This window comes from Protopterus annectens, chromosome 11.part0, assembly GCF_019279795.1.
Source record: "Protopterus annectens isolate FY-2018-M chromosome 11.part0, PAN1.0, whole genome shotgun sequence".
NCBI classification, from domain to species: domain Eukaryota; kingdom Metazoa; phylum Chordata; order Ceratodontiformes; family Protopteridae; genus Protopterus; species Protopterus annectens.
In genome coordinates, this window is record NC_056745.1 from 396,107,028 (window position 1) to 396,132,217 (window position 25,190).

Genomic DNA, 25,190 nt, shown 5'->3' on the forward strand with positions numbered 1-25,190 from the left:
TCCTTACCTAGTCTTCATTATAACTCTGACTTGCAAACAGTTGCACAGCCTACATTCTGTTCCCAGTGATCACAGACGCACACACCTACACCTACCTTCTGATCACACTGATACACACACACACACACACACACACACACACACACACACACACACACACACACACACAATCACTTGTGCACGTCACTAAATCTATCCCTTACCCTAGCTCTAACTCGCAATCACTCACACAGACATTCACACTTCATGATGACCAAAAGTTTCTGTAAATCTGAAACGTTTGACATTGTGACTGTAAGTGAACACTTAACTTTCTGTCCCTGTAAGTCCATGCATTCAACCCAAGCAACAATTGATCAAACCTCCAATTACCACATTTCCCACAAAGTGAAGTCTCAACTAATACAACATGTCAACAGATTAAAAGTATCCATCAACACACATGCACATCTATATCTATATCTATATCTGTAGATATAGTGAGGAGTAGATTATGTGATTGGAGTTTAGAATAGCATGGATGTAGTCAGCTCAGACCACAGCTGAGAATGACTGGGTCTACAGCAGGCAGGTGTGTTTAAGTTGGTAGAAGGCCTTGCTCTGTGGAGTATACACTTGTATACCCAGAACTGTAGCTGGCTCATCTGACTCCATGTTCATTTCCCTGAAATGGCACTCCCTCAACTCAAAATTGAGCAGCTCTTGTACTGAAACTTGAAACCAAATAAAAGTTTCATTTAAAGTTGAATAAGAAAAAAAAATCATCCTCCCTTCTTAATCTGAGGCAATAGTAGCAGCTTTCTATAGTTAAAATCACCACATCACACACATTAGCCATGAATATTGGCATTATTTATGAATAGTGGCACTACATTTATACATCATCAGCACATGCCGATCATGACCACTAACTGCCTACACCCCAGGCAGCCGTCCTCTTTTCATCACTCTGTGCATATCACTCTCACTAATGTAAACAGGAATAAAGCTGACAGAGAAATGCAACCCAGATAAATAGACACCTTATTACAGATCTGAGTGCAACAATCCACACAGTAAAAGAAGGAGCCTGAACAAGATCTTGATTATAATTATTTCACTAGCAGAGCATTCATTGTTCTACAGCTTCACCTCACACAGGAAAGGAAGAAAAGTGCTAGAAATTAAAAGGAAAAATATTTAAACAGGATGGTTCCTTGAACTGTCAGGAGCTATTTGGACATATAACATCTTTGAATTGGCATGGGCCAGTCCAGAAGCCATCTTCAATTTATGATGGATGCATACTCCAGAAGCCCCCTTAGGAGAAAGAGTGCAATCCACCTCTCCCAAAATTATCATACCAAAAATAGATAAAACTCTTTCAGTGTCTAGTTTTCTCAAGTTCATCAGGTCAGATATTGGGCTACCTTTTAATAGTATCCATATCAGGTAGGTGGTGCCTATGTAATTGCACACTATGCATAATTTGCATACCACCCAGGGGCCTTCATCTCCACCAACAAGTTGTTGACCACACAGCTGCAAGTAAACACCTTCCTGGGAGTTGAGTCTCTCTCGGCTAGACTGTCCTTCAGGTTTCTGACATATGAGCATTGTTCTGGTGGGTTCCTCCTGCTTAGTCTATCTTGGTGGCTTACTACTTGCAATTCAATTTAGTGGGAAGCCTCATCAAAGACTGTACTAAGTGTTAGGTATATATCAAGTATGTCAGCCTGCTCTACTGATGTAGGGAGACAAGGGCCTGACTTTTACCCAGGTAACCCAAGCTAGATTAGTATCTTTTACGCATGCTGTGGCATGGGGGGCAGGAAGCATCACAACACTTTGCCTAATTGTCTTTCTGTAGAAGGAAGGACAAAAATTACATCATGTTGGAGGTAAACAGTCATTTGCGGCCCTGGTGGAGATGACAGCTGGTGCCTAACTACTGGGATTGTCTGGAGGGTCAAATCATCTTAGAGCCTAGGTGGGGATCACTCCCAAACCATACCTCATTTCTCCCTCATCCAACAAAATTTTATGAAAGCACTTCATGGAGAAGGGCCTAACCCATTTAATCTATGTCTCTATCAGTTACAGTGACAATTTATAGGCTCCAACTCCTCCCATAACACCCCAGTGTCATGAGGCATAGTCCAGATGGAATGGTGACCTCAGTCCTAAGGGGTTAACCCTGATTGCAATTTGCGATGAGGAAAGTCTGCAGATATGGAGAAGACTGCATTCATAGGAATAATCAAGTAATGTGGAAATGCAACTAGACTCCAAATACATCATGACAAAAAAAATATGTTCTTAATATATTATTTTTTCTAGGTGAAGACCCTCCTTGACCTTCTTGATGGGTCAGAAATACCCTTCCACCATTGTCCTACAGGTAGCCAGTTATTGCTAATGGAGTTCTCTCCAACTCAGTCAAGCATATAGTGGTATATTGCATGCCAGCAATGAGGCTGCTAAATATTCAAACAGCACACGAGTTGGCAAGGCACTCACATGGAGAAGATACCTTACTCTCTCCAGTATTCTCCCCAAGAAGAAAGAAGAAGAATAATTAAGTAGATCAGGGATAAAATGAAAGATGCTTTATATTGTGTGGAAGAAAAAAAAGTGGAATAGGAGTAGTTCAGGGACAAAATCAAAACTACCTTAAAGTGGGGTTGATATACAAGAGAACGTGATCCAAAAAAGGGGTGGAAAGGAGATTCCTACACCTGCTCCCAAAGCTCTGAAATTCTTGTCAGAAAGGTGGTGCTTCTAGCAAGTGAAATTAGCCTAATAATTAAAGCCTGCACACCAAACCTCACAGGCACCTCTCTTGAGCATGAAGTACAAGTTCTCTGAAGGTTAGTGCTTCTTCAAAGAAGAGAAGCCATAGCTGGGACTCACTCCTGCTTTCAGTAGGAACAATGGGCAGAAGACTGTCCAAGAATCATTGCTGAAAAAACTTAGACCAAAGCATACATATATTAGAAACATGAAGAACACTTGTAAATGGCCAGATGGGTTTTCAAAGGGTACTATTTATTCTGAGAACTGTATATATATATATATATATATATATATATATATATATATATATGTATATATATATATATATATATATATATATATATATATATGAGAAAAATACTTCTTTACAGCTTCAGTCACAATGTGGATCCCGACAGTAGGCAGAAGAAGTACTAAGACTGGATCTGAGCATCACTGGGAATCCAAGATTGGGTAGGTGGAGATGTCAGCACCATCACTGGACTAAAGGCCAAATCTATGTTCTACTCAATCATCAAAAGATGGTAAGAGAGGGACTTTGATTTTCATCCAATAACTCTTTTAAGTGAACCAGAATTAGTGAGAGAAATGAGAAAATGTACAGAGGTATTCTGAGCCAATAAGGATACAGAGAGGGAGAAAACATTACTACTTCCTGCACAAAACAGAGGAAGAAGAAAACGTTACCCCCCCCCCCCTCCTGGCAAAAGATCCAATCATAAGGTGCTGTAGCTATGGAGACTCAGTGCTGATAAAGCCTCCCTCCAGGGAGGACTCATAGACCAGCTGTAAATTAGAACTACCATAGTCTCAGCCACTGAAATGTGAAATGTTGAGAGAGCAACATCTGAAACCTCAGGAAGCCACCAGATCAGCAATCTATCCCTGAAAGGAAGAACTGTCTTTTTACTATTTGCAAGACAAGTTATGAGCCTATGGAACATCAGACAAGCCAAAACAGAAGAGACCCTAGAAAAGGCTAAACATCACCAACAAAATGGCCAAATGTTCTGTCTGCACCTTCAGTTGGTCAAAGAAGATCACCCCAGGGGAAAGGTCTCTTAACAATGTGAAAAAGTATCTGAAAACAGGACAGCATCTGTTGACCATGAATGACAGAAGTGAAACTGGCTGTGGAAGGTGGGAGACAAGAAAGCTGAAGTACCGAAGGAAATGAGGGATGACCTGAAAAGGCCCAGACCTAATCCTGCTGGCCCTAGAATGTAACACCGGTTTTTGGTTTTCTTGTAAAACCTACAACTATGGAATACAGCCTCATCTATCAGAAAAATACAAAACTGTAAGTTGTTATCTTCATTACAAGTGGCTGAGCATGTGGAAAGGTTTATTATGATGGTCTAAACTTAAATATTTCAACACAAGTAAGTAACCACTCCAGATGGCATTTTTTCCTTCTATAGCATCATTCTGATTCTATTTGATACTAAGAAAAAAAATGCAGTTTCATTCTAGTTATTTGTAGATGAAGGGACTAGTGAAGAGCAGTCAAGCCACGCTCCATAGCAAGTGAAGCCATACCTCCCAAATATCCAGAATTTCACAGAATGTTCAGATTTTTGTCTTATAGTTTTGGTCACTTCCTTATAAAATGTGTGTTTTTTGCGAAATCATTGAGGATTAAGGTCACAAAATAATGACTAGCATTTAAGTTTCAGACTTCATACCCTTCAGAAAAATGCAAGTGAATGCAAATCACATCACTTTATCAACTTTCTAAGTTTATAAGACCAATGATTAAAATCTGTCTAAGATTTTGGGCCTTTGTACCCCAATTATTTGGCTTTGTCATGAATTATTGTGCTCAGAAGTTGAAAGTTATGCATGACGCCTTACTGTGCTGGCCTTCTGCAATAGCCTGATGATGCCAGCATAATGTCCTGCTGCTGGAATCTTCCTTTTGCTCTGAAATAAGTTACTTTGAACGTTCCTGTTAGAGTTTCAGCCTTGCAGAAATGAGTTGGTGAATTTATACATCTGCATGTTATTAAAGACTCCCAGACAATCAAAATCAGATGGCAGCATTCACATATGATGTACGGGCATCACACATCTTTAAATGCACAGAGAAAAATTCAGTTCTTAACCAGCAGTGCTTAAATGACCCAACAGCCATTAATGCCTACAGATCTGCAATGTTTTTAAGAACCTAAAGGAAAGTCTCACAAATTATTATCTACCACATGAACATAAGGCATCATGATATTCTCTGCACTGCACTAAAGCATTTACATATATTATCTGTACCTAGCAGAAAGTCTCATCTAAAGCAATTTTAATAGTACCTGGGAGACATATGATTAAATGTGTAAACCATTTATTACAAAATGAGCTGGAATCATTTTAAACTAACTGAAAAAAGTGATTTGATCTTGATAACATCACAATTTAATTTTAAAGGCATTGTTTTCAGCACCTGTCTCATTACAGGGGCACATGCAAAGTTTATTTTTGCCTCACAACCCGTTTGTTTTGTTTCATTCCCTGTTGATACTGATGATCATTTGCACAAACATTAATGTTTTATTGTTTATGTTACTTTACAGATTTCATTGTCTAACTAGCTTAACTTTTAGAACAGTGCTTGGATTCAGACACTTGAGTAAACTTGAAGGTGACAAGTGCCTAGACAGGCTGAGACAGATTAGCCAGCCTGCTACCCTAGAGAAATAAAATGCTGTCTAAGGCCCTGGTGACCCAGGTTCAATTAACAGCTCAAGTGGGGCTGGACATGGGCTATAGTTTGTAGCAGCCTTCATCAAGCAAGTGTATAGTATTATATATTTGTATATGGAAGGTGCTGTTGCTACCAGCATGATGTGGGTCACATGTCTTCACTACCTGAGGAGAGAGTTTGGCAATAACAAATGGCCTCATTGCTAGAATGCCAGCCGGGATGCAAACTCTCATGTCTTCCTAAATGACTGCATGCCCTGAAGGGCTCTGAAAAATGAAGTACAGTCTCATTTCAGATGCTCAATGGTCAGCAGGAGCAGGGTAAAATACATAAAAAAAAAATGCTAAGACAGATTAAATAAACTGTTTTTCAACAACCAATAAATTTAATTTCACCTCCATTTGCCTACTGTGTGAGTCTGTGCAAGTCACTTTAAACAGCCATGCTTTCAGGTCATTTCTAAAAAGGGACACTTGTCTCCACTGCACTTTCCAGTTAACAAATTAAAAAAAAATACTATGCATTTTGCAATCTTAACAAACATCATTCTAGATGCATTACTAATATGATTTTAAAGACTGGCTTTTAAGAATGGCTTTTCCAGTGACTGCAATTATGTTTTTCATCTTAGATGATCTACTATTACAAGAAGAGTACATGCATCATACATGGGTACATTATACACATTTCTTTATTATTATCATTTTGATTATAAATTGCAAATCAGAACTCAATGTACAGCCTAATAACTGTTTTTCACATCATTTGCCTTTCATCCGCAATGCTTTTCAGGGGTTCCTGGAACTCTTCTATTCTCTTTCCAGAATAACACCCCGAATATTTACAACTTTGACATTTCAGTAATTCTTTATGCAGGTAGTCTTTGCGTCACATAGATCATTTAATTTACAGCATTACAAATATAAATAGTGCAGATCTTTCTTTTTTTTTTGTGATTATTTTCAGGAGAGAGGAGTAACAGTAATTTGATAGTAAAACAATGACAAAAAAGAACATAATAAATAAAAATGCTGGAACTATATTAGAGAAAGGTGTACTTCCTTCTACTTTTGAATTTGCATAGCTAATGGGTACTGCTAATTCCTCAACAAATATTCAAAGCTGTGAAATGCCCTAAATGAAACTGCTAGATTCTGAATTCAAGCTCCACAAATGAAGCCTCTAAGTATTGTCTGTGTTTTGCCAGTGCATTACAGAGAAACATTTTTGCTTCGTAGATGAACAGCAAGCAACTACAATGTGATCACTGTCCATTCATGGCTCGAGTGCTAAGTCTATGAACTTTGCCAATGCCAAGGACACTAAAATCATCAGATGTCTCCATGTCTACTCTTTATCTTTGCTCCTATCCTGGAACATGCAATATTATGGACTTTCTCATATTTGTTTTTTACACCTGTCTCCTGAAAATATCCATCTACTGCAATTTTTACTTACTTCCATATTCATTTCCTTTTCAAGCAAACAGAAAGCACATTTTGGAGATGTACCCTAATGATATAGTTATCCCAGTTATTCAACTTACTGCAAGTTTTATTATTTATTTATTGTCGTATGTGAGTGCGATCTTATTTTTATTTACTGTCACAGGCGATTCCAAGTTATGCAATCAACTGTTTGCAAAGCTACTATTCACTTGATTTTTTTTTTTATTTAATATCGTAAGCGTTTATATTCTTGGTTACTATAACTATGATATGGCTAAAAAGATCTAATCTGCTCCAGTCTGCTGACCTGTCAAAGAAATAATTAAGAAGTATGGTTCTAAGTCTACACCTGTACCATAATATGAACAGGCCACTAACTTAAATGTCTGCGGTCCGTAAAAATCAAAAATGTTGCACAATTAAGTTAAAATGGTACAAAGCTGTACAGAAATAAGGAGTGTACTTACAAAGTTAAGGTTCATAAACAATGAGATTCAGTATTACATCAAAACAAAAACTGATTGTGCAATATCGACAGCCAAGCCATGGAACAGAGATAATGAAACTGAGGAAACCGTTAGCTTTTGATGAGTTTTTGAAAGTTATTAAATAAGGTGATATGCAGTACAACTGGAACTGAATTTTGCAAGCTACTGTATGAAGAAGTTGAAAATGGAAAGGTGTGCTCAGAAGCGATTAGCTTTGGACTGCAATTACTGCTTAGAAAGAAAACAGCAGCTACAGATGTAGGGCATCAAGCCAGGCCATACATATGCCAGCAACAGGAGATGAGACCAACCCTTACCACACTGACCAGTCAAGAGCGGAGCTGCTTTATTGGTATGAGAAATACAGTGCTATCTATATGTGATAACTACACAAACTGACAAGAGCAGGTGAACAAAATCTGGCACTCCCTCTGTGTCCCAGCTACAGGTATATTCCAGCAGCCAACTCATGATGCATGTCTGTAGCTAGCTGATCTGGCAGCATGTATAGGTCCCCATACTGGTGACCACCTCAACTCAAAATACAGGAGCAAAAATAAAGACATAAATGAATGAATGAATAAAGCTATTTTGAAACCTGCTACAAGACCTTCTTTTTTCTTTTTGGCCTAATGGTTAAGGTGTTTACCTTACAGACACAAGGTACAGGGTTTGATTCTCACATGGGGTAACTGGCTAGGCTTAAAATTGCCTGAAAGGGCAGGTAGCCTAGTATGAACCTATGAACCTATGAACCTATACAACTGTAGCAATCAGCTTGATACAGTTATAGCCTCTCGCACTCAACCTCACTTGCTGCTTCAGTGTAGTCATAAATGTAGTGTTGGCTTCATATATCAGTGCTTATACTATACTCCCACACCATTTGCACTTGCCGATTATAACCCCTGCCAGCTTGTACCTGGGGCAGCCATTGCCTTCACCCCATCTTAATGAATGGCTTGGCATGAAATACTTTTTCTCTGCAGTGAGGAAACTGGATGCACTGTTTAGACATTGGGATACCATCTATACTTATTCAATGACTGCTATTTCAGTGCACCATCAACCATGCTTCTCTATTTCAGTTTTCTCAGTTTCCTCACCAGTACACACATACCATGGCCATTGATAACCCCTACACCTCACATATTTCCTTGGGAAAGCATTTCCCTGATACTAATTCAGTTTTAAAGAGCAGACTATAACAAACTGTCCTTTGCCGTGACCAGCTGTGAGTAGTTCACTAGGTGCCTCTTTTTATGAATGCTGTGACATAGTAGGACAATGTATCACATGTCGTGGCATGTGGAGTAGTGTATCACACACTCCCATTACCTCTGAACACTATACCACTAATCACATGTCAAGGCATGTAGAGTAGTTTATCACACACTGCCATTACCTCTCAACACTATACCGTTAATCACATGTCATGGCATGTAGAGTAGTATATCACACACTGCCATTAAATCTGAACAGTGTACCAACAATCACGTGTCGTGGCATGTGGAGTAGTATATCACACACTGCCATTACCTCTGAACACTATAGCACTAATCACATGTCGTGGCATGTGGAGTAGTAAGTATATCACACACTGCCATTACCTCTGAAAACTATACCACTAATCACATGTCATGGCATGTAGAGTAGTATATCACACACTGCCATTACCTCTGAACACTATACCGTTAATCACATGTCATGGCATGTAGAGTAGTATATCACACACTGCCATTAAATCTGAACAGTGTACCAACAATCACGTGTCGTGGCATGTGGAGTAGTATATCACACACTGCCATTACCTCTGAACACTATAGCACTAATCACATGTCGTGGCATGTGGAGTAGTAAGTATATCACACACTGCCATTACCTCTGAAAACTATACCACTAATCACATGTCATGGCATGTGGAGTAGTGTATAACACACTGCCATTACTTCTGAACACTATACCGTTAATCACATGTCATGGCATGTGGAGTAGTGTATAACACATTGCCATTAAATCTGAACAGTGTACCAACAATCACGTGTCATGGCATGTGGAGTAGTATATCACACACTGCCATTACCTCTGAACACTATAGCACTAATCACATGTCGTGGCATGTGGAGTAGTAAGTATATCACACACTGCCATTACCTCTGAACACTATAGCACTAATCACATGTCGTGGCATGTGGAGTAGTATATCACACACTGCCATTACCTCTGAACACTATACCGTTAATCACGTGTCATGGCATGTGGAGTAGTGTATAACACACTGCCATTACTTCTGAACACTATACCATTAATCACATGTCATGGCATGTGGAGTAGTGTATAACACACTGCCATTACTTCTGAACACTATACCGTTAATCACGTGTCATGGCATGTGGAGTAGTGTATAACACACTGCCATTACTTCTGAACACTATACCGTTAATCACATGTCATGGCATGTGGAGTAGTATATCACACACTGCCATTACTTCTGAACACTACACCACTATTCCACATACTATAATGTAGAAGGTCTGCCTGTCAAATAAGGTGCAGCAACTGACTCCACATTGAAATAAAAGACCTAAGAGGTGCTGATGGGGTAGTATATATAAAAAAGAAGGGGTTTATCTCCATTAAAATCCAGACTGCATCCCACATTGTGTGCAGTATAATGTCTACTATAAACATCTTGGGATTTCCCATGATACAACGAGATATTTCAAAAGTCACTGCATGGTGTGTAACTCACAATGAAGGGCAACTTTCCAGTTTTACAGCAAATTGCCTTATGACAGACAATTACGGCAAAAGTATATCTTGATACACCAGGCCCATGATGCATTGTACTTGCAACAATCATGGGTAATTTCCTATAATATTAACTTCAGTGGCATGCTGAATAGCCCTTTTTGTCTTCCCCACATAGAACCCATCACATGATTGACAGAGTGCTATATAAACTACTTCTTTTGAGTAGCAATAATACTTTTTCACAGGTTTTATTGTGCCAAAATTCTTGATCTTTATCTCCTCCTGGTCTACCATATACTTACATCAGGGCACCTCCCACATTTAAAACTACCACCTTTTTCTAGTTCTTTGCCAGTTCTCTCTAACATTCCTTTAAAGGAAATCTCTTTTTTTGTAAACCACCATTGGTTTCTTATCTAGCAAGGTCCAAACCTCAGAATCCAAACTAAATACATTACAGTCTTTTGTAATAATATTCCGAATGTCATAAAAAATCAGTGTTGAAGGGTAGAGTTAGAGCTCTCTGAAAATTACCTTCCTCTCTCAATAGGTGTGTGTCCTCTACCTCTATGTTAGTACTCAGAAGGGCTTTAAATGTATCTCCTACTCTTTTCCGTTTCACTTCCTCTATAATATTATTCACAAACTGTTCTGGATATCGTCTCCTAATCAACATATTCTGTAAAATAATACATTCATTAGTAAAATCATCCAGATCTGAAATCATTCTGGCTAATCTAATATATTGCCCTTTCACCAATGCTTTCTTTTGGTGAATAGGGTGCCAGCTGTTGTAATGTAATAGTGAATTTGAGTATGTGGGTTTTCTATAAACAAGGGAAGAAAAGATTTGTTTGTTGTAGTCCTTCTTTATAGTAACATCAAGCTAATTTAATTTATCTTTATCAACAGTCATGGTGAACCTTAAAAATGGGGTAGTCCTATTTAAATAATCAAAACACATCCCCAATTTTTCTTCACCATCCTTCCATAACATGACTATATCATCTAAATAATGCCCAAACAGGGCCCAAGAGCTCTTAAATGGTGAAGCTAGAATGTGAAGATCTTCCCATTGGGATAAAACTATATTGGCAAACACCGGGGCACAACATGTTCCCATGGCCACCCCCTGTGTTTGTTTAAACAACTGCACTTCAACACTTACAAAATTATTCTTCAAGATAATTCCCATGCAAGTCCTCACTGTAAGAATGGTACTGTGGTCCACTGAGGTGTTCGTACATAAAAAAATCATAGAACCCCTCTATTCCTTGTTCATGGGGGATCACAGAAAAAAGGTCACACGTCAATTGTCACCATTAACAATTGTCAAGTACAGCAACAGTCATTCAGTATAATGGTGCTGGCACACAGGAAGAGCAGTAGAGAAGTACAGCAACAGTCATTCAGTATAATGGTGCTGGCATACAGGAAGAGCAGTTGTGAAGTACAGTAACAGTCATTTAGTATAATAGTGCTAGCATACAGGAAGAGTAGTTGTGAAGTACAGTAAGAGTCGTTCAGTATAATGGTGCTGGCAGACAGGAAGAGCAGTTGTGAAGTACAGTAAGAGTCATTCAGTATAATGGTGCTGGCATACAGGAAGAGCAGTTGTGAAGTACAGCAACAGTCATTCAGTATAATGGTGCTGGCACACAGGAAGAGCAGTTGTGAAGTACAGTAACAGCCATTCAGTATAATGGTGCTGGCACACAGGAAGAGTAATTGTGAAGTACAGTAAGAGTCATTCAGTATAATGGTGCTGGCACACAGGAAGAGCAGTTGTGAAGTACAGCAACAGTCGTTCAGTATAATGGTGCTGGCACACAAGAAGAGCTATTGAGAAGTACAGTTACAGTCATTCAGTATAATGGTACCTGCGCACAAGAAGAGCTGTTGTGAAGTACAGTAACAGAAGTTCAGTACAATGGTTCTGGCACACAGTAAGAGCAATTGTGAAGTACAGCAACAGTCATTCAGTATAATGGTGCTGACACACAGGAAGAGCAGTTGTGAAGTACAGTAAGAGTTGTTCAGTATAATGGTGCTGGCAGACAGGAAGAGCAGTTGTGAAGTACAGTAAGAGTCATTCAGTATAATGGTGCTGGCAGACAGGAAGAGCAGTAGTGAAGTACAGTAAGAGTTGTTCAGTATAATGGTGCTGGCACACAGACAGTAGGTTAAAGTGCTGCCAGTTTCACTATTTTACTGCAGTTTAATGTTAATTTTGTAATATGTTGGTGCTGCTGTTCACATTTTGCATTTTACTTAGTGAAATATCACTTGACATATATAATATAAAGCAGAATTTTGACAGTTATGTATACTGCATTGTAAAAATGTAGAATACATCTCAGATTATCTAAACTGCACAGTAGTCAGACTTTATTACAATAAAGTTTTAACATGTCAGAGATTTGTAATGTTGGCTAATGACTTGAAAGGGTGGTCACCTGGCAGTTTTGTATTGTGTAAAAGGATGCATGCATGGCTTAATCAGACACAATGCAGTAAAGATGCATTTTTAAAGTAAAAACGACAAATAAAATGACAGAGAACCTTTTATTAATCTGTAAATAACAGAGGTAAGTGCTTTCGTGGATAAAGCCACTTCATCAGACCATATTCTATTAAATTCAAGAGCAGTCATTTATATAGAGCCTCTTAATTTGATTCCCAATGCATGTTCACAAATCAAATCACATGATCACACATCATTAACCATTACTTAAGGTCTTCTTTTCTTCAGTCTTGGTCTTAAAGAGAACTTGTCATTTAATCCACCTTCCTTGTCTGCTGTGGGTTTAAAATCCAAAACAGCTCCCTATCTTCCATTTGGTTAATAACATCACCCATCCTACCAACATCTACTATTTGCTCAATCACTTGAAAGTTAAATCTATGCTCAGCCGAAGTTTCTAATATGTGCTGAGCTAGGGAGTTAATTGTATTACATCGTCTTATATCCCTAGCATGTTCCTTCATCCTTTCTGTTAACATGTGGTTGGCCTTACCTACATATTTTTTTTTACACACAGAGCACTGTACCAAATATACCAAGTGTCTAGAGTTACATGTTGCTTCCACCATAAATTTATATTCTCTCCCTGTTCTAGTATTTCCCTTCTGATATGCTCCCTAAAGAAGGTAGAGAGATGCCACTCCAACAGCAAAGGGTGCAAAAGGACAAGTCATCAACAAAATGCAGTGCAAGTACCAACGATCAAGAAGACGTGGGGGAAGTTGACAATACGGGAAGTACATAATATTTCTAAGAGACTCTTAAATAAGAATGAGATCTCTCTATTACAAAAGGGACTGTCATTTATACCTGCTTCTTCCCTGGATTTGTGGGAATTAACAACAATGGACATCAGACTTTTTGCGTGCAATGTGATGTTACAGTTAATGCAAACAGAGACAATGTGAGTATATACAGAAAACCAAGTGTTTTTTTGCCCTAGTTTTAACCCTGTATTAGATGTTTTCTGTAAAATATGTGAAAGGGATCTGGATCAAATGTTTAATGATTATGATTATAAGTATAAAAATAAGAAATATTATAATGACACAAAATGAGTATCAAGCATTCCACCGGCTTCGTAATTACAATACTATTTGTATAAAACCTGCCGACAAGGGAGGAGCTACAGTAGTTATGGATACAACGTTTTATGAACAGTCTGCGCTATACTTATTGTGTGATACTGAGACATATGAAGAGATAACATTACAGAGAATAAATGGAGTTATTAAAGATGTACATAATGTTTTAAATGACTGTTTGCTTAATAACTGTATAACGAGTGAGGTATGTTTTGTCCGATAGAATTTCCTGTTATACCCAGCTTTCAGGCCCTACCGAAAATCCATAAAGATGCTAAAAAACACTATTGAAAACGATAGTCTCAGGGCAGGGCTGAGTTACTGAAACAATGTCTATGCACATTGAAAGACATCTGAGATCAGTTTTAAACATATAATGTTGTTTTGAATTATACGAAGCAGTTCCTTTTAGAGTTGTATAAAGACTGCTCCCAGGTTTATCTTAATGAAAATTGTTTATTTGTGACTTTAGACATATGCTCACTATTTACTGTTATACCAAATGATATAGGTTTGGACTATCTCAAAGGATTTTTGTTGCAACATAGTACCTAAACTCCACTGAGGATTGATGCACTATGCCTATTAGTGGAGACGATATTGGAAAATAAGGTTTTTATGTTTGTTAAAAAATATTATCATCAGAAAATAAGAGTAGCTATGGGGACCCCAATGTGCTAACAGCTATGCCAATGCTGTATTAGCACATTGGGAGTCTCTCTATGTGTTTGTGAATAATGAATTCCTGTCACACATACAATTTTACCTTAGATTTGTGGATGAAGTTTTTATTTAATGGATGGGTGAGAGAGAGACTGCTTAGGGAGGTTTATTGAGTATTTGCATAGCACGACCCCTTTTTTGAAGTTTTCTGTAAAGTCTTCAGAGACCAATATTAAGCACTTGGATATAAACTTGAGTAAAGATGGTCTATATGGCATTGTAACAACTAGATATAGAAAAGACTGCCATAAAAATCACATATTACATCCTAATGGTCTACACCCACCCCATATATATATATATATATATATATATATATATATATATATGTATGTGTGTGTGTGTGTGTGTGTGTGTGTGTGTGTGTGTGTGTGTGTGTAAAAACATAATTAGGGTCCAGATAATGAGAATTTTGAGACTGAATAATGTACAGCATGTTTTATAAATAGCTTGAGGTCATGAAAGCGGAGTGATGGGGTTATAAATGTGGTGAGATAGATAAGTAAATACATGAAGTAGTGGGTTTAAGGAAGACTAGAGCAGCCCCATATTACTCCTTATCACTGGCGCACAAAAATCCAGAAGTGAAAATATATGCAAAAAAGTCACCTATTCAGATAATATAGATGAAATTTGCGATGTAGTCAGAAGAAACTGGCATATTTTGACATCAGACCAATAGTATTACAGTTTGAGCCCCACTTTTATTTTTAAGAATAGAAGCTCACTAAAGAGACTGCTATGCTATGGAAGAAGGGAACAGCAGACAGCAATCAGGAAAGGCACTTTCCCGTGCACAAGCTGTAACTTTTGTGATTTAATAAATACTAGTAATGTGTTTGCACATCCTAGAACAGGAGAGAATATAAATTTATGGTGGAAGCAACATATAGATCTAGACACTTGGTATATTTGGCACAGTGCTCTGTGTGTAAAAATGTTTATGTAGGTAAGACCAACCACATGTTAACAGAAAGGATGAAGGAACATGCTAGGGATATAAGACAATGTAATACAATTAACTCCCTAGCTCAGCACATATTAGAAACTTCGGCTGAGCATAGATTTAAGTTTCAGGTGATTGAGCAAATAGTGGATGCTGGTAGGATGGGTGATGTTATTAACCAAATGGAAGATAGGGAGCTGTTTTGGATTTTAAATCTACAGGCAGACAAGGCAGATGGATTAAATGACAAGTTCACTTTAAGACCAAGACTGAAGAAAAGAAGACCTTAAGTAATGGTTAATGATGTGTGATCATGTGATTTGATTTGTGAACTTGCATTGGAAATCAAATTAAGAGGCTCTGTATAAATGGTTGCTCTTCAGTTTTGTAGAATATGGTCTGATGAAGTGGCTTTATCCACAAAAGTGCTTACCTTTGTGATTTACTCATTAATAAAAGGTACTCTGTCATTTTATATGTTGTTTTTATTTTAATTTTACATTTTTACAAGTTTCATTAGTTACTGTTTTTTTTACTATTAAAGATGCATTTTTCTTTCAGCTGTGCAGTTGTGTATCTATTTATATTTGTATTACATTCCATAAGTATGTTTACCACAATAATCCAACTCACATATAGGCAATTTTCAGATGAGGCCTGTGGAGAAAAGCTTCAATTTAGATAACAAATTTAACACCGCAATGTTTTATCAACATATTTACACACAATATATGTAGCTTTGTTTTGCTGACATTTACAAAACATTGTGAACCAGTAAGCCACTGCTCCCAGTGGTAGAAGTTTTGTTGAGAAAAAAAGGTGAAACTGATCCATGAAAATTGCAGAAGAGATAAGGCTAGAATCATCTGCTTATTGGACTAGGGTAGAATTTGTCAGAACTCTTAGAACTATAAGGGTCCTAATTTTGCAAGTCATGCAACCAAGAACGTAAATGTAAACATTATGCCCCCCCCCCATTATTTTTGATGGGTCCCTTCAATGGTTCAGAAAGCTAAGAGGTTAAGTATTATGCCTCATTCACAGCAGTACTGATGTCTCCTGTTGGTTATATGTTTAGTCTTGTGTCTTCAAGGGTGTCTATTGAACAGTGAGTAGTTGTGGTATATATATCTAGAGTGCCATTATCATCCACAGCAATGAACTCCTCTAACAGCCATACAAGCTCAATTTCAGCAATCTCTACTGCTTGAAGGGCATCCATGGCCAAATTATGTGCGCTGCTCCTTGTTTGAAAGTCAGGTTATATTTCATTCCCTGACCTGATCTCTTTAATGGGATCCCCGACGATGCTACTAAAAAAACACAAACTTACATTAAAACGATGTCACTCATTACATTTCATAACTACCCTCAGCATATATTACAGTCTACATTATGCAGATTCCTAAGTAGCACATCCATATGGCTGTCATATGACAGATGCTGTACCTTAGGCTGTGAGATAGCAGTGTGCACACTGGGTGTCACTGCCTCTCGTACAGATATGGGCAAATGAACTCCACATGTCTCCATAGACACAAGAGCAAAAGTGAGGATCATTAAGCTTACTGAACACTTGATATATTGTGTTGTAGTGTACATTTATCAGGCTGTATGCCACATATCAAAGCTGCATTAATTGAAGACAGATGCTGGAAAGGGCTAAGGAACTTCTAAATACAACCAAGGTACAGGACCCTTGAGTTGATTAAAAGATTAGTGTGGAAGGATAAAAGGCATCTGTTGGAGGAAGCAACCCTGCTGTCAGTGGAAACTAAAGTTAATGTTTTTGAAGCAGAAATAACAACACACAGTTATGTATAGATCTCATCATAAGTTACATCTGTAAGACAGGCATTCATTGTAACACTTGAAATTTAAATAACAGGACCACTGCTGCAGGAAATTATTATAAAATTTAATTGAATATATTTATATCAAAGCACAACACAAGAAATGTAGCAAATTATTAAAAACATGCAATGCTTTCAATTAACGTAACTCTGGAATAAAGTTGGATCATGATACAGCACAGACTATGCAAAAAGGTAAACTTTACGGCCCTTTTAATGTTGACCATTGCAGGAGACCCTCATAGCACTCAGACAGGTGGTTCCAAAGATAATGGCATCTTGTAACAAAGTGAATCGAAACCTGAGGTATCCAGGTGAATCCCAGGAAGTTATAACAGCCACAAACGGGCAAAATACACAGTTCTGGTTATTCTGTAAGGGGGACAAATAATTTTTTCAGGTAAAAGGGATTCATATCATGCAGGACTAGATCTCCTAAAACTAGAAGCCAAGCCCACTGCTCCTAAATGTTGAAGTGCTTCAAAGCTGAACATTTCTCATCTCTGCTGACCATGCCCCACTAACAGCTTGCTCCTTGGTGACTCAGCCCCTTCATGTTACCCTAGAAGTGTAGCTAGGGTGGGTGAAGGGGGCAATATGTTAGTGGGTCTGACTGTGAGTACCAAGGCAGTGAATGGACATTTTTATTTTATTTATTTATTGCTTCTCATGTTGAAATGACACGAGAGAATGACAGGCATGACATGATGCTTTTTTTTTTCCTTAACCTATTGTGGAGGGACACAAAACTGAGGATAGACACTGAGTGCCAGATAAGCGAGCAACTGTTTTCATTACCCTTCCTCTTCCTTTGCTTGAAGTATTATTTATTTCTTGGTATGTTCAATGTCAGGGATTCACAGAAGTATGAGATTGTGTGATGCACAAACTGTGCAATGACAAAGACAGCTGCTTAATATACAAAACTTGCTATTACACTGTATGGTGTTCAGAAGAATGAAATTTTGTTAAAGGGAGGAACCATGACCCGCTGCCATGTAGGAATTTAAATAGGTATTATCTGGGGTACAGTCTTACTTTACAGCATGCACCACTGCATCCCTATTAATACTCAGTAAAAATATGTGGCAGTAGGAAAACAGAGCTATTAAAATGTGAAACAATAAAAAGAAGAAGGATGTCTTACAAAAAGTATAGGGAAATACTGCAACATATCAAAGAATAATGCAGCATATGGTATAAAACAGAAAAATAATCACTATAGCTGCAGATGGCAACAGGCCATAAGTGAAGTAATTAGTATAATTTAGTAAACAGTTCAAAGCTCTACAGATTTCTCACCTATAGTGTACATCTAATACAGAAAAGGTATGAAGGTGCCACATACTGACTCATACAATGGTGAGCTGTTAAAAGTCATGTGTGACATGTTTCCACAACACCTTTGGGCAGCAAAAATGCAAAAGATCGAACTAAGAGTCATATATAAAGAAAAGCACCCTCTAAGTGGTGTGAATACACATCAGACAGTACAAATCTGAGGTGATACCAGACGTGTTTAAGGGTATACTGCACACTGGAGTATTCTTCTCTAAGTGAAACCATAGGTTTGTGGATCCCATTTACATATTACTGATAGACGTACAAACTCTAGGTAGCATCCTATTGAAGGAAAGAACAAGGATTCTTTGGCCATTTCACCCAAGAGAATGGACCATAGGACCAAAAGTCTACCAGGGTTTTATTGTTGGCAGCAAATTTACTGAATGCAAGTAAACAGAAAAAAATCATGCTAAAACAATGTTTTGCAAACCAGTTTACACAAGTATGCTCCCCCAATGTGAGGGGACACTCGTCAGAACTTATATAGACCTACTATAGGTTTACACAACATGGATCAAAAGGAAAATTCCTTTGAAATTGTTCCTGCAATCTAAAAGAAGTCAAAGAAACTGCTGTCAATAAATCAGACTAACTAGGCCCTGTGACTAACCTCATGCCTGAAAAAGATACAATGACACCTAGAAATATAGAAGGGGTGAATGGGTAAAGAGAGTAAATTAGTTAAAGATAATAGGCAAGACATGGCAGCAATCAATGTAAAAGAATTTAGCTTGAACAGATTGGTAGAATAAATAAATATAAAATACATGAATACCCAAAACAAGGAAATAAAACAAAATGTGGATAAGAATGAAAGAAGAAACAATCAGGGAAAAAAAAGAAAAGTTGTAATGTGCTTTATGAAGAGAGTTAACACTAAGTGTTCAGGCAAGAAAATAACAAGGATACTAGAAACAGAGTGGATAGCAACAGAGATGACAAACTAATGAATGAAACAAGATAAGTGGTGGAGGTATGAATGTAAAGTTAGGAATAAGCATATAGATAAGGGAGTGCACTGAATAAACAAGAGTTAAAGCACCTCCAGTGGTCTGTAGAATCAAATATACATGGATTATACTCCCAAAATGAGTAGCATACAAATATCAGGATTACCAGACAAGCCACAAGTATTTAGATAAGGCAAAGGATTAAGCAGCAAAAGTAAAAGTAAATACTATGATATTCTGTTCTCAAAAGTGCACCTAAAGTGCTCCCTAATGCCAAAAATATGCATTCATACACATCATTCATATAGGTAAGTTATACACAATATCAATGAAAGTGGAATGAAAAATTACTAAAAACATTTAGAAAAGGAATAACAGAAAAACTTGGCAGTCAAATAAAAAAGAGGGAAATTACAAAGAAAACTATTATAAAGAGTTATAGACCAAGCCCAATGATAAATACAAAGGCAAGAGAAAAAAATCAAGCAAAGATCAAGAAAACAAAATTAACTATGAAGGGGACGGAAATGCACTAATATGACTGAGAAGACATATAAAAGGATAAGTATAGTTCAGAGCAGCAATAGAAGTAATACAAGTATGTTCACAGTTAGAAAGATAAAGATATCTAAATTTTAAAACAAAACAATAATGAAAAATGAAACCAAAAGCATGTAAGGCTAGAATAATAATTATAGAGTGGGCTTGTGGGAAACAGAAACAGCTGTCTGACATAACTTGGTAGCAGTACTGCACACAACAAATGGAATAAACAGCCAATGAAAATTAAAAGTTCTAAAGAGTAATCAAGTATATGGGGATAAACTTGACAAAATAATATATGAACCAATGTACTGAATACATAAGTGACAATGTCATAGATTCATAGATGAACAATCCAAGGGAAGAATCAAACTCTGATCCTTGTGACTATGAGGTGAAGACATTAGCCATTATGCCAAACCCACCACCATTAACATTAGGCTATCATATGCAGACTATTATAAGCCTAGCCAATATGCAAAATCAAGCCCTGCACCTTATATCTGTGAGTTTAAGATCTTACCCTTTATGCCAACCCCTGCCACCACCCCCCTCCAGAACATCAAAAGTACAACTTTAAATATAATATTGCATTCTGCTTATTCCTTTTGGTATCTAGTGCAACCAGTCTTGATGAGATTTTTGTTGCCCAAAAAATGTCTCTAACTCTGCGACCATTATTTTTAACACACTCAGTTGTCTGAGTTGTACTGCATTAGCAAAGTGGTTATAACTGCAGAGTAGGTGTAGGGCTGCCCGTAGAAGACAGAAACTTAACTTTTTGTCATCTGATCCTTTTAAGTAATCTTTAATCTGGTTTTATAGGACTAGTATTCATTTGTGGGAAGTAAGTTAGAATACTTAACTGTGACTACTGTGTATTGCTATGAAATAGACTTGTATATACTTTATTGATCCATTATTTTATCATAATCTGATGACTGAGGTGTACTTAGTTAACAAAGGAGGTACAACTACTGGAAAGGGGTGGAAGGCTGTATGTTGATGAAAGTAATGCTTCCCTTCACATCTTCTCATTTTAAACAGTCACTTATCTGGCTTAGCAGGACTAGTGTTTGTGTAAAACAAACTGGAAATACATTACTGTGTATGTTATTTTTATTAGTAGTATTATTATTTGCTATTATTATATTATCATTATCACAATTCAGACACCTGAGGTGCACAAAATCAACAATGTTGCTACAACTACTGTGTATGAAAAGGGCACACCCTTTTGCCATGATCAAATAAAACAGTCATTAGGCTAGCTTTACAGAACTACTGTGCATTTGTGCAAAGCAGTTTGAAATACTTTACTGTAACCAGTTTATCATAATCAAATGTGAGGCATACAAAGGCATAGTAGTAGTAATTGCATTGTATGGACATTGGTGAATTATAATGATAGCAGTCCAAGTGGTCTTTTATACCTGAAATGTTCTGAAATAGGTAATTTTGCTATTGATGAGTTAATTTTTTTCACTTCTTGACAGAAAAATGTTAAAAAATAATGATATAATTTAAAACAACCAGGAAGGAAAATCAAAAGAGCACTTGCATTTATGCATGATTCTAAACAAAACGTATGTATGGAACCTACAGTTTGACAACTGGATGGGACCCAAGGTACACTAAATTCATCACTAGTTTGGTTATTACCGTTACAGGTTTGCATGATCAATGCATGGAAAATTCTTGAGGTATTGCTGTACTCACTCCTGCACCCTAACGTCTCGGAATAGGATACAGTGTTATCGGGCAATGAAGTAAGAAAGTAATGGAAAAATGAATGACTGAATATGAAAACATGGACATATTGTCTCCTTTCTTTTATAGCAATGCAGAAGCCAGTGCCTTATTTAACCAATTAGCAAAATATGAACTTTGTAATTCAGTAGTCTGCCATTAGATCAAGAGCACAGTATACAAAAACCAGATGGCTATACAGCCGAGAGCAAACTCCCTGTACAGCATGTGCTAACCTAATCACAGTGGAGATACTCAGATGAAGTTTTCATTATAGCACCATGTTTTGACAGCCAGCCAGTTTACCTCAAGGGTCAGACAGGCTGCCTCACAGTTCAGTTTGAAGTCATGTAACATTAATGTGCTATGCTTACAGTGAAAAAGCATCTTTCTTTGGCTCTAATGACACTTGGTGAGGGAATCAACATTTATACAAGGCAATTTTCTGCTCTGTAACACACTTCTTACACTTATCAGTCTAATATGTATCTCAGAACAACTGAAGCATATTCACTTGCACTTCATTTACACATAAATTATGATACCAGGAATGATAATACTGGTTACTACAGGCTTTCTATTATTCTGGCCACATCAAAAATAAAGAAAAAGCCATTTGACTAATGTTAGATGTAATATCTTTCCAAATGCATACTGTAAGGTATATATAGTTTAGTGTACTAACAGTGTTTACATATTTTGAATATGCTGAGTGTGCTAACAATGTTTACATATTTTGAATATGCTGAGTTTACTAACAGTGTTTACATATTTTGAATATGCTGAGTTTACTTATTTTAAATATGTTGTGTCTGCCCATGTACTCTCATCCTAGATGACTCAGTGAAGTCATTCTTCTGCTATATGGAGTACATCTTTAGGGCAACACAATACTTTAACCTCACTACCTCCTTTCTACCCGATTTATTTGGAAATGAGAACATCTTGGTTGAGAGACAAAAAAGGGCAGTTTTTTACTCATTCATTCATATGATTTATACTGTGCCTTTCTAAAAGTACTCAGGACACATTAGAAAACCGAATAATTAATCTAACTGACCTGGTGGTTACACTAAAACTAAAACGTTTACAAAAACCCGGGAACTGCCAGGTTTAACAACAGAAATGGTAGCTGGAGTACAAGTTAATGAAGTTGGTTTTAATCATTTTAGAATGGCTAAGATTTTCTCCAGGGATGCTCTGTGCCAGTCTCATTTAATAAAACAGTACAGCTTAAAGAAGACATTCATTGGAAGATTGCTGTCTTTATCGGTGGTGGAAATGTCCATCTGGATTAGCATTTTACCATGGCTAACACACGTCAGACACAGAACCGACCAAAAATATGATGAGTGGGTCCACTGTAAAACAAAGTAAAGTGGTACACCTTGGAAATATTGTAACACATATTTGTTAGTGCTGAACATCAAACTGCCTTGTGAAATAGGATTTAGAATAAAGGAAAAGGGTAGCTGTGAACGATAAAACAGATTAAGGGAGATGTAGGGGATATTACATTTTATGTTACCTTATATGAACAGCATAAATGAAACTCTGTCAGTTAAGTTTATTTTCTAAACTAGACTTGAGTTGTATGTATAACTCTCTAAACAAGCAAAGCAAATAAAATAACCATGTGTTAAAATACCATGTTAATAACACATGACATCACACTGAACTGAGAGGCAGCCTGTCTGATCTTTGAGGAAAACTGGCTGGCTGTCAAAACATGGCATTAAAATGAAAACTTCCCTGCCATCTATTCCATCCCATTCTTTGCCAACACTTATTCACATAAATCCTATCACACTTATTGAATAGTTACTGTATCAATATACCAGTCCAGAGGCAATACTAACAATGCTTTCTGATGGAGTGTTCTGTATATCTATAAATGACACCTTAGACTGATATATGTATGGCACTAAAGTCAGAAAACAAAGACTCAAATCTTGAATTCCAGTTGCAAAAGGAAACGTTTATCACCTGTCATTTCAGAGAATATTATCGCTCAAATTACTGGAGTCCAATTTACTGTATACAAAACACAAAATATGCAAGTTATTACAGCTGCAGAAACAAGTACAACTTCCACAGAGGCTATGTCAAAGTGACATGCCTTTATATGCTTTAGAGACTAGTACCTAAGAATAAATGTACATTGTAAAGATTTAAACCATTGTTTCAGTGTAATAAATATTATCACTTGAAAAATGATGCAACACAGAAACTGCAAGATTAGGTCAGATTGTATTACTGCTTCACATTAGTTAAAGTATAGGTTTACTCATATAGATTTTATTTACAGAAATTTCTTGTGGACTAGATTGTGTGTAAACATAACATGATTCTAACTGCAACTGTTGACTGTTACGTTTCCAAGAAGAGCATAACTCTAATAGGGTTAACAGACAGAATAAATGTACATGAGCAATACATTATGAAGCAGACGAGTGAAGGCAATCTGCTTCAGTGTGGAAATGAGTTCACATTTATGCACAGATTTGTAAGACTTAACGTTACAGTGAACAACTTGAAAAGAAATGCAATGACTTTTATTGTTAAATATTAAAAATATGACATCATAACTTTCACAGGCTTTTTACCTTTTGAGGTAGGTATTGGATCTAAAGAGCATTAGCTTTTTACTGCATTTTTGCAACACGTAGGTATTATACAGAAAGATTCAGACTATGTAAAGTTACATGAAACACACTGGCGAGTGCATATATCAGATCTTACGAGCATGATCTATTATATCATATTGCAGTTCATGTAAAAAAAAAATCCATGTAACATTACTTTCCTCCTTTCCAATGAAAATATGCTACATGAGACTTGTGCCCCATATATCCAACAGTTTTAATCATTTCAAAATACATACTTCCATGCATAAAGTAGATAAGTACGGGATTAAATACAGAAAACAGCAATGCATAATACTTTAATCAAGAAAATAGAACTGATGAGAAACAAAGCTTTTTTAGAGCAAACTATTTTATAAGCATTTTAACAATGCAGATTTTGTAATCTGCTGAAATATAAACTATTATACCATGACCCCCCCAAAACGTGCACGCTGATTGGCCAGCGTGCCCGTTGTAAATCGAGTTATACTAATGGAAAAAGGCCCGGTCGCCCGGACTTTTTTCCATTAGTATAACTCGTTTTTTTAAAACACTGTCTCGCTATGTTAAATGGGTTTAACATAGCGAGACAACTTTAAAATAAGCAACGGAATCTCCGTTGCTTATTTTAAAGCTGTCTCGCTATGTTAAACCCATTTAACATAGCGAGACAGTGTTTAGCAACG

General features: G+C 37.1%; 1 protein-coding gene across 4 annotated transcripts in view; it reads right to left on the minus strand.

The window, feature by feature from the left end:
* Positions 1–25,190, minus strand: part of DCX (doublecortin) — a 770,468-nt gene that overhangs the window by 209,570 nt on the left and 535,708 nt on the right. The gene's annotated exons all lie outside the window — the stretch shown is intronic.